This window comes from Pseudophryne corroboree, chromosome 7, assembly GCF_028390025.1.
Source record: "Pseudophryne corroboree isolate aPseCor3 chromosome 7, aPseCor3.hap2, whole genome shotgun sequence".
NCBI classification, from domain to species: Eukaryota; Metazoa; Chordata; class Amphibia; order Anura; family Myobatrachidae; genus Pseudophryne; species Pseudophryne corroboree.
In genome coordinates this window covers 22,104,658-22,121,444 of record NC_086450.1, presented here as the reverse complement: position 1 = coordinate 22,121,444, position 16,787 = coordinate 22,104,658, and the positions used below count along the sequence as shown (strand labels likewise).

The window sequence follows — 16,787 nt, the reverse complement described above, 5'->3', positions numbered from 1 at the left end:
TTTCCATATGAGCTGAAAGCACGCCCCGTCAAAGCGGCACTTCAGCTAGGTGCCGCTTATAGGGACTTTTATCAATGGGTTTTTGCTGCCCAATGCCTGGCCCTGCCCCCCACTTCCGGCCCCTTAACACTGACAGCTGGAGGTACCAAGAGCGGTGCCTCCGAAACACTTTTAAAGTGCGTATATATATATATATATATATATATATATAATCTGCTTCTGCCTACGGTGCGAGAGCGGGACTCTGGAGGACTATCTCTCTCTCTCTCTCTCTCTCTCTCTCTCTCTATATATATATATACTTACAGATGTAGCCACACTCATGGCTATATCTGCGGTGGATGGGCACACACACATACTGTATGTTACACACAAATCTGTTATCTGGCACTCACTGATATTTTATGTATATATGCATTTTGATTGTTTATCATTCTCTTTTTTCCCATCTGCCTGATTTTCCCCGTTTTCCTCTGGTCTCCGCCTTTTGTTCCCCCTATGTTCATCTCATCCCCCTGTGGTCTCCTCATGTTTTTCCCCGTTCCAGACGGATATTATATATATTTCTCTGACGTCCTAAGTGGATGCTGGGGACTCCGTCAGGACCATGGGGATTAGCGGCTCCGCAGGAGACAGGGCACAAAACTAAAGCTTTAGGATCAGGTGGTGTGTACTGGCTCCTCCCCCTATGACCCTCCTCCAAGCCTCAGTTAGGTTTTTGTGCCCGTCCGAGCAGGGTGCAATCTAGGTGGCTCTCTTAAGGAGCTGCTTAGAAAAAGTTTTTAGGTTTCTTATTTTCAGTGAGTCCTGCTGGCAACAGGCTCACTGCATCGAGGGACTTAGGGGAGAGAAGTTCAACTCACCTGCGTGCAGGATGGATTGGCTTCTTAGGCTACTGGACACCATTAGCTCCAGAGGGAGTCGGAACACAGGTCTCACCCTGGGGTTCGTCCCGGAGCCGCGCCGCCGACCCCCCTTGCAGATGCTGAAGATTGAAGGTCCAGAAACCGGCGGCAGAAGGCTTTTCAGTCTTCATGAAGGTAGCGCACAGCACTGCAGCTGTGCGCCATTGTTGTCACACACTTCACACCAACGGTCACGGAGGGTGCAGGGCGTTGCTGGGGGCGCCCTGGGCAGCAATGTATAATACCTTATTCTGGCTAAAAATACATCACATATAGCCCCTGGAGGCTATATGGATGTATTTAACCCCTGCCAGGTCTCAGAAAAACGGGAGAAGAAGCCCACCGAAAAGGGGGCGGGGCCTATTCTCCTCAGCACACAGCGCCATTTTCCCTCACAGAAATGCTGGTGGGAAGGCTCCCAGGCTCTCCCCTGCACTGCACTACAGAAACAGGGTTAAAACAGAGAGGGGGGGCACTTATTTGGCGATATGTATATATATATTAAAATGCTATAAGGGAAAAACACTTATATAAAGGTTGTCCCTGTATAATATAGCGTTTTTGGTGTGTGCTGGCAAACTCTCCCTCTGTCTCCCCAAAGGGCTAGTGGGGTCCTGTCCTCTATCAGAGCATTCCCTGTGTGTGTGTGCTGTGTGTCGGTACTTGTGTGTCGACATGTATGAGGACGATGTTGGTGAGGAGGCGGAGCAATTGCCGGTAATGGTGATGTCACTCTCTAGGGAGTCGACACCGGAATGGATGGCTTATTTAAGGAATTACGTGATAATGTCAACACGCTGCAAGGTCGGTTGACGACATGAGACGGCCGGCAAACCAATTAGTACCTGTCCAGGCGTCTAAAACACCGTCAGGGGCGTTAAAACGTCCTTTTTACCTCAGTCGGTCGACACAGACACGGACACTGACTCCAGTGTCGACGGTGAAGAAACAAACGTATTTTTCTTTTAGGGCCACACGTTACTTGTTAAGGGCAATGAAGGAGATGTTACATATTTCTGATACTACAAGTACCACAAAAAAGGGTATTATGTGGAGTGTGAAAAAACTACATGTGGTTTTTCCTGAATCAGATAATTTAAATGAAGTGTGTGATGATGCGTGGGTTTCCCCCGATAGAAAATTATTGGCGGTATACCCTTTCCCGCCAGAAGTTATGGCGCGTTGGGAAACACACCTTAGGGTGGATAAGGCGCTCACACGCTTATAAAAACAAGTGGCGGTACCGTCTCCAGATAGGGCCGCCCTCAAGGAGCCAACTGATAGGAGGTTGGAAAATATCCTAAAAAGTATATACACACATACTGGTGTTATACTGCGACCAGCGATCGCCTCAGCCTGGATGGGCAGCGCTGGGGTGGCTTGGTCGGATTCCCTGACTGGAAATATTGATACCCTTGACAGGGACAGTATTTTATTGACTATAGAGCATTTAAAAGATGCATTTCTATATATGCGAAACTCTGGCATCAAGAGTAAGTGCGATGTCCATATCTGCCAGACGATGTTTATGGACACGACAGTGGTCAGGTGATGCAGATTCCAAACGGCACATGGAAGTATTGCCGTATAAAGGGGAGGAGTTATTTGGGGTCGGTCCATTGGACCTGGTGGCCACGGCAACAGCTAGAAAATCCACCTTTTTTACCCCAAGTCACATCTCAGCAGAAAAAGACATAGTCTTTTCAGCCTCAGTCCTTTCGTCCCCATAATATCTGCCCAGGGATAGAGGTAAGGGAAGAAGACTGCAGCAGGCAGCCCATTCCCAGGAACAGAAGCCTTCCACCGCTTCTGCCAAGTCCTCAGCATGACGCTGGGGCCGTACAAACAGGTGCGGTGGGGGGTCGTCTCAAGAGTTTCAGCACGCAGTGGGCTCACTCGCAAGTGGACCCCTGGATCCTACAAGTAGTATCCCAGGGGTACAGATTGGAAATTCGAGACGTCTCCCCCTCGCAGGTTCCTGAAGTTTGCTTTACCAACGTCTACCTCCGACAGGGAGGCAGTATTGGAAACAATTCACAAGCTGTATTCCCAGCAGGTGATAATCAAAGTACCCCTCCTACAACAAGTAAAGGGGTATTATTCCACACTATATTGTGGTACTGAAGCCAGACGGCTCGGTGAGACCTATTCTAAATTGAGTCACTCAGAGCAGTGATAGCGAACCAGGAAGAAGGGGACTATATGGTGTCCCTGGACATCAAGGATGCTTACCTCCATGTCCAAATTTGCCCTTCTCACAAAGGGTACCTCAGGTTCGTGGTACAAAACTGTCACTATCAGTTTCAGACGCTGCCGTTTGGATTGTCCACGGCACCCCGGGTCTTTACCAAGGTAATGGCCGAAATGATGATTCTTCTTCAAAGAAAAGGCGTCTTAATTATCCCTTACTTGGACGATCTCCTGATAAGGGCAAGGTCCAGAGAACAGTTGGAGGTCTGAGTAGCACTATCTCAAGTAGTTCTACGACAGCACGGGTGGATTCTAAATATTCCAAAATCGCAGCTGTCTCCGACGACACGTCTGCTGTCCCTAGGGATGATTCTGGACACAGTCCAGAAAAAGGTGTTTCTCCCGGAGGAGAAAGCCAGGGAGTTATCCGAGCTAGTCAGGAACCTCCAAAAACCAGGAAAAGTGTCAGTGCATCATTGCACAAGGGTCCTGGGAAAAATGGTGGCTTCTTACGAAGCGATTCCATTCGGCAGATTTCACGCAAGAACTTTTCAGTGGGATCTGCTGGACAAATGGTCCGGATCGCATCTTCAGATGCATCAGCGGATAACCCTGTCTCCAAGGACAAGGGTGTCTCTTCTGTGGTGGCTGCAGAGTGCTCATCTACTAAAGGGCCACAGTTATGCATTCAGGACTGGGTCCTGGTGACCACGGATTCCAGCTTGAAAGGCTGGGGAGCAGTCACACAGGGAAAAAATTTCCAGGGAGTGTGATCAAGTCTGGGGACTTCTCTCCGCATAAATATACTGGAGCTAAGAGCAATTTACAATGCTCTAAGCTTAGCAAGACCTCTGCTTCAAGGTCAGCCGGTATTGATCCAGTGGGACAACATCACGGCAGTCGCCCACGTAAACAGACAGGGCGGCACAAGAAGCAGGAGGACAATGGCAGAAACTGCAAGGATTCTTCGCTGGGCGGAAAATCATGTGATAGCACTGTCAGCAGTTTTCATTCTGGGAGTGGACAACTGGGAAGCAGACTTCCTCAGCACGACCTCCACCCGGGAGAGTGGGGACTTCATCGAGAAGTTTTTTCCACATGATTGTGCACCGTTGGGAAAGACCAATGGTGGATATGATGGCGTCCCGCCTGAACAAAAAACTGGACAGGTATTGCGCCAGGTCAAGAGACCCTCAGGCAATAGCTGTGGACGTTCTGGTAACACCAGGGGTGTACCAGTCGGTGTATGTGTTCCCTCCTCTGCTTCTCATACCAAAGGTACTGAGAATTATAAGACGTAGAGGAGTAAGAACTATACTCGTGGCTCCGGATGGGCCACGAAGGACTTGGTACCCGGAACTTCAAGAGATGCTCACAGAGGACTCAGGGCCTCTGCCGATAAGAAGGGACTTGTTTCAGCAAGTACCATGTCTGTTCCAAGACTTACCGCGGCTGCGTTTGACGGCATGGCGGTTGAACGCCGGATCCTAAGGGAAAAAGGCATTCCGGAAGAGGTCATTCCTACCCTGCTCAAAGCCAGGAAGGAGGTGACCGCACAACATTATCACCACATGTGGCGAAAATATGTTGCGTGGTGTGAGGCCAGGAAGGCCCCACGAAGAAATTTCAACTCGGTCGATTCCTGCATTTCCTGCAAACAGGAGTGTCTATGGGCCTCAAATTGGGGTCCATTAAGGTTCAAATTTCGGCCCTGTCGATTTTCTTCCAGAAAGAATTGGCTTCAGTTCCTGAAGTCCAGAAATTTGACAAGGGAGTACTGCATATACAACCCCCTTTTGTGCCTCTAGTGGCACTGTGGGATCTCAACGTAGTCCTGGGATTCCTCAAATCACGTTGGTTTAAACCGCTCAAATCTGTGGATTTGAAATATCTCACATGGAAAGTGACCATGATGTTGGCCCTGGCCTCGGCCAGGCGAGTGTCAGAATTGGCGGCTTTGTCTCACAAAAGCCCATATCTGATTGTCCATTCGGACAGGGCAGAGCTGCGGACTCGTCCCCAGTTTCTCCCTAAGTTGGTGTCAGCGTTTCATCTGAACCAGCTTATTGTGGTACCTGCGGCTACTAGAGACTTGGAGGACTCCAAGTTGCTAGATGTTGTCAGGGCCCTGAAAATATAGATTTCCAGGACGGCTGGAGTCAGGAAAACTGACTTGCTGTTATCCTGTATGCACCCAAAAAACTGGGTGCTCTTGCTTCTACGCAGACGATTGCTAGTTGAATGTGTAGTACAATTCAGCTTGCACATTCTGTGGCAGGACTGCCACAGCCAAAATATATAAATGCCCATTCCACAAGGAAGGTGGGCTCATCTTGGGCGACTGCCCGAGGGGTCTCGGCTTTACAACTTTGCCGAGCTGCTACTTGGTCAGGGGCACACCCTGGCTGAGGAGGACCTGGAGTTCTCTCACTCGGTGCTGCAGAGTCATCCGCACTCTCCCGCCCGTTTGGGAGCTTTGGTATAATCCCCATGGTCCTGACGGAGTCCCCAGCATCCACTTAGGACGTCAGAGAAAATAAGATTTTACTTACCGATAAATCTATTTCTCGTAGTCCGTAGTGGATGCTGGGCGCCCATCCCAAGTGCGGATTGTCTGCAATACTTGTACATAGTTGTTGTTACAAAAAAATCGGGTTGTTATTGTTGTGAGCCGTCTGTTCAGAGGCTCCTACGTTTGTCATACTGTTAACTGGGTTCAGATCACAGGTTATACGGTGTGATTGGTGTGGCTGGTATGAGTCTTACCCGGGATTCAATATCCTTCCTTATTGTGTACGCTCGTCCGGGCACAGTATCCTAACTGAGGCTTGGAGGAGGGTCATAGGGGGAGGAGCCAGTACACACCACCTGATCCTAAAGCTTTAGTTTTGTGCCCTGTCTCCTGCGGAGCCGCTAATCCCCATGGTCCTGACGGAGTCCCCAGCATCCACTACGGACTACGAGAAATAGATTTATCGGTAAGTAAAATCTTGTTTTTTTTATGTGACACTTACCGGGATTTCTGTCTGAAAAGGGTGTAATTACCCGGCATTTTAGTGCCGGGTTGTTTTGCCGGGCTCTGTCTGACCTCCCCCACTTTCACACAGAAGAGCAAATGACCGGGTCAAGAATTTCGACCCGGTAATTGCAGACCAAAACGGGTATTTCGTCTGTGTGAAATGGTCAACCTGGGTCGAAATTCCAGTGTCTCCGAACCTGGTGAACTCCTGGGTCGAAGTCCCGGTAATTTCAACCTGGGTTGGGGTCGTCGGCAGGACTTGGCGGACATTATGGCTGCAGTGCCTCACCAGCCACTGACCTCACCGCACGCCACTGGTGCACATGGTTTTGCCCAACTGCTAACAAATTTGCTGCTGCGATCAGGTCTGAATTAGGCCCTACGTCCGGAGAAATGTGAGGATGTTTCTGTTAAGAACTCTGGACTGTAAGGGCCCTTGACAGGTGCCAGCACTTCATGGTGCTAAGATATTGGTAATGAATATTTACGGATAGTAACCTTGTTTGTGAAACTAGACTTGAAACGGATGTTTTCATGCGCGTGCTGCGTTTCTTATGTAGTCTGGCCATTTATTATGAGAATGTTCGCACACGAAGTCACCAGAGCTGTCTATGGGGGCCAATTTACCAAGCTTATCTTTTTGACTCTTGGTCCTGGGGACTAGCACCATCGTTAGGAACTACACATCCCAGCATTCCCTGACAGGGTTTTGCTGTTACAGCGTGCTAAAACTGTGTCAGGGATTGCTGGGGAGTATAGTTCCACAGCAGCTGGAGAGCCACAGGTTGCCTATCCCTGGGCTATTGTATTGCACAATTCCTCCAGTCTGTACTGGCACACGTACGATCCGATACAGCCGCGCATGCCAGGCCCGTACCAGGAAGTAAAGGGGCACCGTAAGCTGTCCCTTTAACTATTCCTCTGCACCGGCTCCTGGCATTGGCTCCTATTGACGACTGTGTCCTAGTAAGAGACATTTGTTAAATTCCCTACTAAGAGGGTGATTCAATGAGGATCGCTGATCATTTACCCTGATGGTCGGGTGAAAAAACAGAGTGTGTCTCCCCTATTTTCCGGGAGTGTCAAGGCCAAGGACTGCTTTGCAATTGCAATCCTTAGTAAATTAGGCCCTATAATTATTTGTTACTGCGATGATGAGAAATTATTAACCGAGGGGGAACGTCACAATATTGGTGGTCATTCCGAATTGTTCGCTTGCTAGCAGTTTTTAGCAGCCGTGCAAACGCTAAGCCGTCGCCCACTGGGAGTGTATCTTAGCTTAGCAGAAGTGCGAACGAAAGGATCACAGAGCGGCTCCAAAATAATTTTGTGCAGTTTCAGAGTAGCTCCAGACCTACTCAGCGCTTGCGATCACTTCAGACTGTTCAGTTCCTGTTTTGACGTCACGAACATGCCCTGCGTTCGCCCAGCCACGCCTGCGTTTTTCCTGCCACGCCTGCGTTTTTCCAAACACTCCCTGCAAACGGTCAGTTGACACCCAGAAACGCCCACTTCCTGTCAATCACTCTGCGGCCAGCAGTGCGACTGAAAAGCTTCGCTAGACCTTGTGTGAATCTACATCGTTCGTTGTAATAGTACGACGCGCGTGCGCATTGCGCCGCATATGCATGCGCAGAAGTGCCGATTTTTTGCCTGATCACTGCGCAGCGACCGAAATCTGCTAGCGATCAACTTGGAATGACCCCATTGTTCAATAGGCCCCTCAATCGCTGTGAATAAATACCACTTTTATTGTCAGTGTCAAAATGTTCTTTCCCCAAAACTATTAAGATTTTATTATCCTGGCTTCTGTAATAGAAACACCCGAGTGTCAGATTGTCTCATAGCCGGGTAGTCCTGGTGCAGCCAGGCCCAGCGACCGTCTCTGTCTTTCCCGCACTGTTATATTATACTGCTCCAGGTGGTGCTCCGCCGATAGCACCGCATGCGGAAGTTGTGTCATTTACTATTATAATACACCCCTGGTATAAGCGGGTGAGTGCCAGTTCTCTGCCTGATTAATACCAGGAGAAGCACTTGTTTCCTTCTCTACAGCTGAATAAACACCAGCCACTGTCTCCAGATACCACCAGCAGATAATTGCGCTGTTGTTTGTTCATGTGGTAAAAGGCCTCAGGGACAACAGAGCTGTGAGTGCAGGTTGTTAGCGGATAGGGGGAAATACTGTGGGAGACATACTGCAGAGCTGACGACACACGGGTCTCCACGCTGAGCCCCCTGTGCTGCCCCCGCAGCCGGCGATGATACAGGCTGCATGGAGAGGAGGCCGTGGGAAAGTTATACAGGCCATACTGCTGCCCACTGGGGCTGGCACTGGAACCATGGCGCGGAGATCAATAAGTCTCTGTGCAGCTACAACTGGGCACAAACAGAAGCTCTTAAGGATAGATATATCAAATCTCTGAGAGAAATAAAGTGAGGTTGCCCATAGCAACCAATAAGCTTTATCTAACACAGTCTATAACACAACCGATAGAAGCTGATTGGTTCTCTTTCCAAGGTCTGATACATCTCCCACTTAGGGAGAGGTTTATCAAAGGTTTTTAGAGAGATAAAGTACCAGCCAATCAGCCCCTAACTGCCACGTTACAGGCTGTGAGGCCCATTTATCAAGTCATGGAGAGTGCTAAAGAGCACAGTGATAAAGTGCCAACCAATTAACTGCCATGTTACAGGCTGTGTTTGAGAAATGACAGTTAGGAGCTGATTGTTTGGCACTTTATCTCCCTCCACTTTATCTCTCTCCAAGGCTTACTAAATAAACCCCAAAGTATCAACCTATCAGCTCCTAACTGTCATTTTTCAGAAACAGGGGGACATGTAGTAAACAGTGATAAAAGTGGAGAAGTGAGCCAGTGGAGAAGTTGCCCATGACGACAACCAGTCAGCTGCTCTGTATATGTTTATAGTATGCAAATGATAAATGTTAAATCAATGCTGATTGTTTGCCATGGGCAACTTCTCCACTGGCTCACTTCTCCACTGCTATCACTGCTTAGTACATCTCCCCCTGTTTTTGAAAAATGACATTTAGGAGCTGATAGGTTGATACTTTGGGGTTTATTTACTAAGCCTTGGAGAGATAAAGTGCAGGGAGATAAAGTATCAAACAATCAGCTCCTAGCTGTCATTTCTCAAACCCAGCCTGTAACATGGCAGTTAGGAGATGATTGGCTGCTACTTTATCTCTCTCTACGCCGCTAAGTCACCCCCATAGTGCGGTGTGACGCATACGTAGGAACATTTGCTGGCAGCTTGTACTGTTACACCAGAGCTGGATTTAACAGGACACGTTGCTGGTTAGTGCATTAGAAGATGACTTATGACCTGGCTGCATTTTCCATTGTTCCTTATTTGTGTCTTATTATCATATACAATATATTCCATTTGACTGTGTGTAGCCTGGCATCCCAGTGGTGGCATTATGAGGCACAGGTGTAGCCCAGTGGTGGCATTATGATGCACAGGTGTAGCCCAGTGGTGGCATTATGAGGCACAGGTGTAGCCCAGTGGTGGCATTATGAGGCACAGGTGTAGCCCAGTGGTGGCGTTATGAGGCACAGGTGTAGCCCAGTGGTGGCATTATGATGCACAGGTGTAGCCCAGTGGTGGTATTATGATGCACAGGTGTAGCGCAGTGGTGGCATTATGATGCACAGGTGTACCCCAGTGGTGGCATTATGATGCACAGGTGTAGCCCAGTGGTGGCATTATGATGCACAGGTGTACCCCAGTGGTGGCATTATGAGGCACTGGTGTCGCCCCTTGTAGCATTGCAGTGTCATACGGTTCATTATAAGGCTGTACTGTATGTTGGCTGTACGGTGGTAATATGAGGCTATAATTGGGCTATATGGGGCATAGCACAGTTGGCCATAGCACTGCTTATGATGGAGATAACAGAGGACAGGACGTGGAATAAGAATCTCTGTAATTCATGTGTTGCTGCATGGAGGAAATCCGCGCATTTGCTGGTATGCAGAGGCTGTACACATAGGGAGGAATTCAATTGTTTATTCACGCCCGATCTCCCGTCTAAAGTGATGGGAGATCGCGAGGAGATATTCAATTGTCCCCACTTATCGCTCTGATCGCGACCATTAGAGTCGGGGTTAGGAGCACAAACATCTAAACCCAACTAAACTAATGGCTGCGAGTGTGTAAAGGTCAGTTTGGGCGCCCAAACGGGTCTGTTTCCACGTATTTCAGCTCGCCACCCCTGGGGGGCTGACTAAACCTACCCCCCCTTCCGCAGCCTAACCCTAATCCTCCTCCGTTATTGCCTAAACCCCCCCACCCACCCCTCCGGAGGTGCCTAACCCTGACCCTCCCTCCCTGCAGCCTGACCCTAACCCCTCCCCCGTGCAGCCTATCACTAACCCCCCACGAGCAGTGTTGCAGAGAGAGGGGGGAGAGGGTACAAATTACCCGGGCCCAGGTCTGATGGAGGGGCCCAATGAGGGTCCAGTAGGGGCCCAGGCTCCCTCCCCCTTACCTGCAGCTCTTCTCCTCAGCCCAGCACACTCTGCTATGCACTGGGCTGCAGTGTAGCCACGGAGTTGTTTAAAATACAATTTTTTTCAGTATTTGTTTCTAAGGGTACATGACCACACCTCCTGTGATTTGGCCACACCTCCTGAAAAGTACCTGGGCTCAGCCCGGCTCTAGACTGCCCTGCCCACGAGTGATGCCTAAACCAAACTCCCTCCCCCCCAATTACTGCACACAGAAGACCTGCGGATAGCCCCGAGCGTGCACTGAACGCGGATTTCTGCTTGCACCCTCCTAATTTAATAGTTCCAGACTCCTGGATGAATCTGTATTTATAGTCAGAATGTTCCATGTGTAGAGATCTGTGTACAGCGCTTGTATGTAACATGTGACAGAGCGTCATACAATCACAGTAAAAGGTAACTGCGCTCGGTATCAGATATGATTGATGCCTGATTGCGCCTAAGTATAGTAGTGAGATAGTGACTCCTGGATGATCCCAGTGGAGCCTGGGGCTAGTTATTCCACTCTGGTCCTTTGCCAAATTCCAAGCCTTATCTCCAGTGCTGCGCACACAAGGCGTACTACAGCTAGTGCGGCCGCAGCATTCCTAACCTCAGACATGAATGAACCTATAGGGACAGATGGCAATTACTGCGAAATTATTTCCCCTTCTCACTCCTCGCAGATGTACAGTAATTACTTCCCAGCCCACCAGCCAAACTTTGTGCAAGCTTGTGCGTCTGAAGTGTAGTGCGCCGACCCACCCACCCGTGTCTCCCCGACACCGCCCATCACCTGTAACAAAACAATTCCCTGTGCATACTACTGTACATGCCATGTTTGCAGAGTTTCCCATTTCCAGGCAATGTCCAGGGCTTTGTACTATCCTGCCTGTGGAAATTGTTTCCTCGACGACATCCGTGTGACGAGGAAACAGATATTTTTTCCATGTGCTCAAGGAAGACATGCGTGTTCTAGGCGGTATCCGGACGATGTAAGGTCCGCAGTCAATAGCTCTACCACGACCGGTAGACATGCATTACGTCGACATGGTGAAAAGGTCGACATGTAAAAGGCAGGCAGTTAAACAGTGACATGATAATGGTCGACACACATATGGTCAACACATGTTTTTTTAAAAACTATTTCAACGTTTTCATACTTTACCATCCACGTGAACTATTGACTGTAGACCTTTTTAGTGTAGACCTAATAATCCACATCCGTTCTAGGGGCACATAAACCTCGCTCAGATCTACTGCACTGTCACACATGATTCGCTAAGGAATACTGCTGACACACTCTACAATTTCACTACATTATGTACATCCCATGGAAGTTACACCTGCGCATAGTCTGTGGGATCAGAGCTCACTGGATTGCATTTTGTCTTCCAAAGTAATTGCAAATAGTGGGCAGGATGCAATGCCGTCCGTGTTGGCCGGAGGTGCGGGTTGCCGACAGTCATTTACAAGCAGAGGCGGATTGGCCATAGGGTCTACAGGGAAGATTCCCGGTGGGCCGACGCCCCCGTGGGCCCTGTTTTGTTTGAGGACATGTGGTCCTATTTATAGACATAATGAATAAGATGCAAAATAATTTGCATATATGAAAATGACTTTGCCACTTAGCCTGTGATTGCAGATGATCTAGTGTATACTCTGTCTGCCTGCTTGGCTGACATATAAGATTGAGTGAACAGTGATTGGGATACGGTTGGTGTAATAAGCAAGAAAATATATCTTTCTAAAGAATGATATAGTTTCCTAAATTCTGAAGGTGTATCATATAATGTGCTCATAATATTTGATTTTATTTCTTTTTATCTCCCCCCTTGATGCTGGACATCCCCACTATCTGGAAAGTCTTGGGGGGAGGGTGCTGCTGCCATGGCCCATGGCTAGACCGTACACCTCTGGTGCTGCCCAAGTGGGGTCACTAGTGCAAATTTTTCCAGGGCCACTTTTTGTTCCCAATCCGCCCCTGCTTACAAGGCATGGCTTTGCATTGTAAATGATTAGCGCTTTCAAAAAATGTCCGTCAACCCGCACATATGGCCAACTCAGATGGCATTGCATCCCGCCCACTGTGTTAAATACTTTGCCGAAATATAGTAAGATGAGGTCAGTATCGTCACAGTGTACTATGATCCCATAGCCTAAGACTCGGCACACGCTTTACGGCACCACAAAACGATGTCATGTCGTCAGCGACAGGATCCAGCATCGGCAAGTGCATACACATTTGCAGATGCTGACAGTGACGGATAGTGGTGTTGGGGGATGGGGAGTTTGGCACGCCATGCTGCTCTATCTATCGATCGATCGATCGATCTAATCTTGCCATTATATCACTTTAATCCAGGACACTATGATTACACAGGTTTTGCGGCTGATTATAACCAAGCAAAGTGCAGGCTTGAATTTATCCAGCCAACCACCTTACCTATAGAAAACCAAAAGCTACACAATAGCATACAGTAATTGTGAAATGTCAATCAGCTACAATACAACAATGTAACAACTAATGAGTAACGCTAATAGCTCTGTACTGCCACCCTGTGGCTATTCAATCAACAACATGCAGATTCAGTAAGTCCACTTGCTATTTATTGTCAGGTAACAAAGGTAGCCAATAAAACAGCTATTAAGTTATTACAGTATATTAAGACAAATAGCATTTTGAGCTGATACATATTTGTTTTCAGCAAGTTTGTAAATGATAATAGTCACACTTTCTATGTCCCCATTAACATATGTACACATGCAGTATGCAAAAATGTTGTATTCATCTTTTAGCATAAGACAAAAATAGAAAAAAAATGTTTATGTATTGGTGGAAAAGAGCTGTGCTACATGACACTTTTTTTTACTATCTGTTTCGGTTCCCATGAGCTGCATTAATGCAAATCCCCTTAGGGATAGCTTATCACCACAGAGAACACATTCAGGGGAATATTTACTAAAGTGCGGGTTTTCAAAAGTGGAGATTCAGAGATCAGATTCTAGCTATTATCTTCAAGAAAGTGCTAGATAAATGATAAGCAGAATCTGACTGGTTGCTATGGGCTAACATCTCCACATCTGAAAACCTGAATTTGAGTAAATACCATGCTGCACTGCAGGTGGGGCAGATGTAACATGTGCAGAGAGAGTTAGATTTGGGTGGGTTATATTGTTTCTGTGCAGGGTAAATACTGGCTGCTTTATTTTTTACACTGCAATTTAGATTTCAGTTTGACCACACCCCACCCAAATCTAACTCTCTCTGCACATGTTACATCTGCCCCACCTGCAGTGCAGCATGACTTTGACCAGTTGTGTGCTTATTTGCTCTGCTATCAAACCTGAATAAAGCCCTGAGGATGGATTTAATTTGTTACCTTTATCAATTACATATACAACCAGAAATGATCACAATATGCAGCGAAATATCTGTAGTATAACATATAAAGAATGCGTGAAAGATATTAAAGAAGGGGAGTGGCCAGTGACATCAGGGGGGCAGAGCCAAAGTCTCTACTGCTGCTGAGACTCCTGGTGGCTACTGCACCCGTGTGCAGTGTAAACGGCTTCAACGCAGGGATAATTCGGGCCGGAGCCATAGAGACGTGTTCAAAATTTTGGGTCAGACACGGGACTTAAGTGGAAAAGAGGTATTATATTGAAGCGGAGATCAGTTGGATTGATGAGGTTCTGGGAGAATAGCGGATTATTATGGTAAATACTAATCTAGTAACGCAATAATTATTTGGGCTTTTATTCTATTCAAAATGTCCTATAAACGAATGCAGATATCCCTACATACTAGGTAGTCTTATAACTCCAAAAACAGTTCAGGTAAGTGTATTATCTAGTATAGTATGTTATAATAAGGAACATTGTATATAATATATAGTCATGCATGCATATAACACTCAATAGACGTGTGAGCATAGATAACCAGTTGATGTAATATTAATATTGTGAAGGTACGTTCTGAGAGTAAAACCTACATGAGCCGTATTACCCCAAAAGGGGGACAGAAATATAGGGGCTAATTCAGATCTGTTTGCTCGCCAGGGTTTTTTTGCAGTCCTGCATTCGCATAGTCGCCGACCATATGGGAGAGTATTTTCTCTTTACAAGTGTGCGAACACATATGTAGCAGAGATGTACAAACAGATCTTGTGCAGTCTCTGCGCAGCCCAGGACTTACTCAGCCATTGCGATCACTTCAGCCTGTCCAGGACAGGAATTGGCGTCAGACACCCGCCCTGCAAACGCTTGGACACGCCTGCGTTTTTCCAGACATCCCTGAAAACGGTCAGTTGACACCCACAAACGCCCTCTTCCTGTCAGTCTCCTTGCGAACGCCCGTGCGAATGGATCCTTCGCACAAACTCATCGCTGAGCGGCGATCCGCTTTGTACCCGTGCGACGCACCTGCACATTGCGGTGCATACGCATGCGCAGCTTAGACCTGAACGCCCACTATACGAAAACGCAGCCTAGCGATCAGGTCTGAATTAGGCCCATAGATACAATTTTATTTCTAGGGGAATGTTGTTAGTAAATTATTACATACTATAAAATTAGTTTATTGCAGCATTCTATAAGAATTATAGCTGTGTTATTTCTAGAAATAGTTTGGAATTAATGATACATTCTCCTTTACCGACACGTTTTGTATATATACCGGTCCTCTATTCAATGCAGTCCAAATGTAATGCCGTACAAACTCCGTCTGCCATACTCTCTATTGGCATGATGCAGAGTTGGACGCTATTGCAGCAGCGACTTTTTGCGGCACCCCCTACTGCGTCTTTATGCTCATGCCGCATTCTGTGCTCATCCTACGGAGATGTCCACTTGCTGTGGCGCTAATCCGTCACTGTGTGCACAATGCCGCACCAACGGGCATTTAACCAGCCCTGTGGAGGCGCAGAATGTCCATCTGAACATGGCTGCCGGTGTCAGCGCAGTTGCTGTCCACAATACGCCTGCATCTTGCTGGCGATCCCCCAGGTCCCACCCAGATTTGCCCATAGAAGTTGCATTGGATCTGCGTGCAGATAAGACGCACTGATCATGTGCCGCAAAGGTCTTGCGGTGGCAGCTGCTCTGAGGATTTATATGCAGTCAGGGGGCATTTGGGGGAGGTAAGAGCGGAGTGTCTGCAAAAACGCAGGTGTGATGTGAAGGGTTTTGGGGCGGGTCATAGCTTGCGCCTGCTATCAACGCAGATAACATGGCTCCGGCGTCTCAGTACAGATTGCTGCACTGCTCGACCATGGGGCTCAGGGCTCAAAGTACTGAGAACGCGTCTGCGTCTGTATATGAGAACGGAATGCTTGGATTTGCGATGGCGTTGGTGGGTGTTTCAGTACACATCTGGCGGCTGCAACATTTGCATATTCTCGCACATCCACTGCGTACACCTCTGATTCATACCCTTAGAGAGATAACTATCGGTCTTGGACGCATGCGCAGTGCGGCTCGGACGCATGCGCAGACTGAGAACATCACCTGCCTGCGTCCAATGCCGGCTGGTTAGTTTTGCCTTGTAAACGTTTGCTGCTTTAAAAAAAACGCACGAGTTCGGCCGGAGTCTCGGATCTCCGGCCGTCTCGGATTCCGATACATCCGGCCCGCTGTCTATTTCCCTTCAGGAATAAATAAAATAAAGCAATAATTACGGTAGTATATCTGTGTCCTATGAATGTATCGCAACGTACAGGAAATAATATTCGGCGATGACGCACCAATAAAGAGCTGAGATTGCTGCTGATATTTAAGTAAATGCTTAAACACAGAAAATCTTAATTAACCAGCGTTTCTTTCACTATATGAACCTAAAAGCATTCCTGTGCAGCTTATTACATCACTTGTCAGTTTGCAATTAAAAAAAGAAAAAAGAAAAAGAAAAATCTCTCCCCCCATTCTTCCCCGGTATAGTAGAAGGTAGAAAAGAATGCAATATATAAATAGACCTTTGTTATAATGAGCAGTAATACAGACTACGTGGCGCAGTCATAGACTTCCCTATATGCCCACTTACACCCTTAGAACTTACAATTGTGTCTTACTAGTATGCAGGGTCTGATTCAGTGATCTACACAATGCAGATATTTATGTAGCTGGGTGATTACCGCCCCGACTGTGCATGTGTCAGGGACG

The 16,787-nt window shown here is 47.6% G+C and overlaps 1 protein-coding gene across 2 annotated transcripts in view; it reads left to right on the top strand.

Moving 5' to 3' along the window:
* COL5A2 (collagen type V alpha 2 chain) overlaps positions 1-16,787 on the top strand; it is a 266,184-nt gene that overhangs the window by 84,300 nt on the left and 165,097 nt on the right. The gene's annotated exons all lie outside the window — the stretch shown is intronic.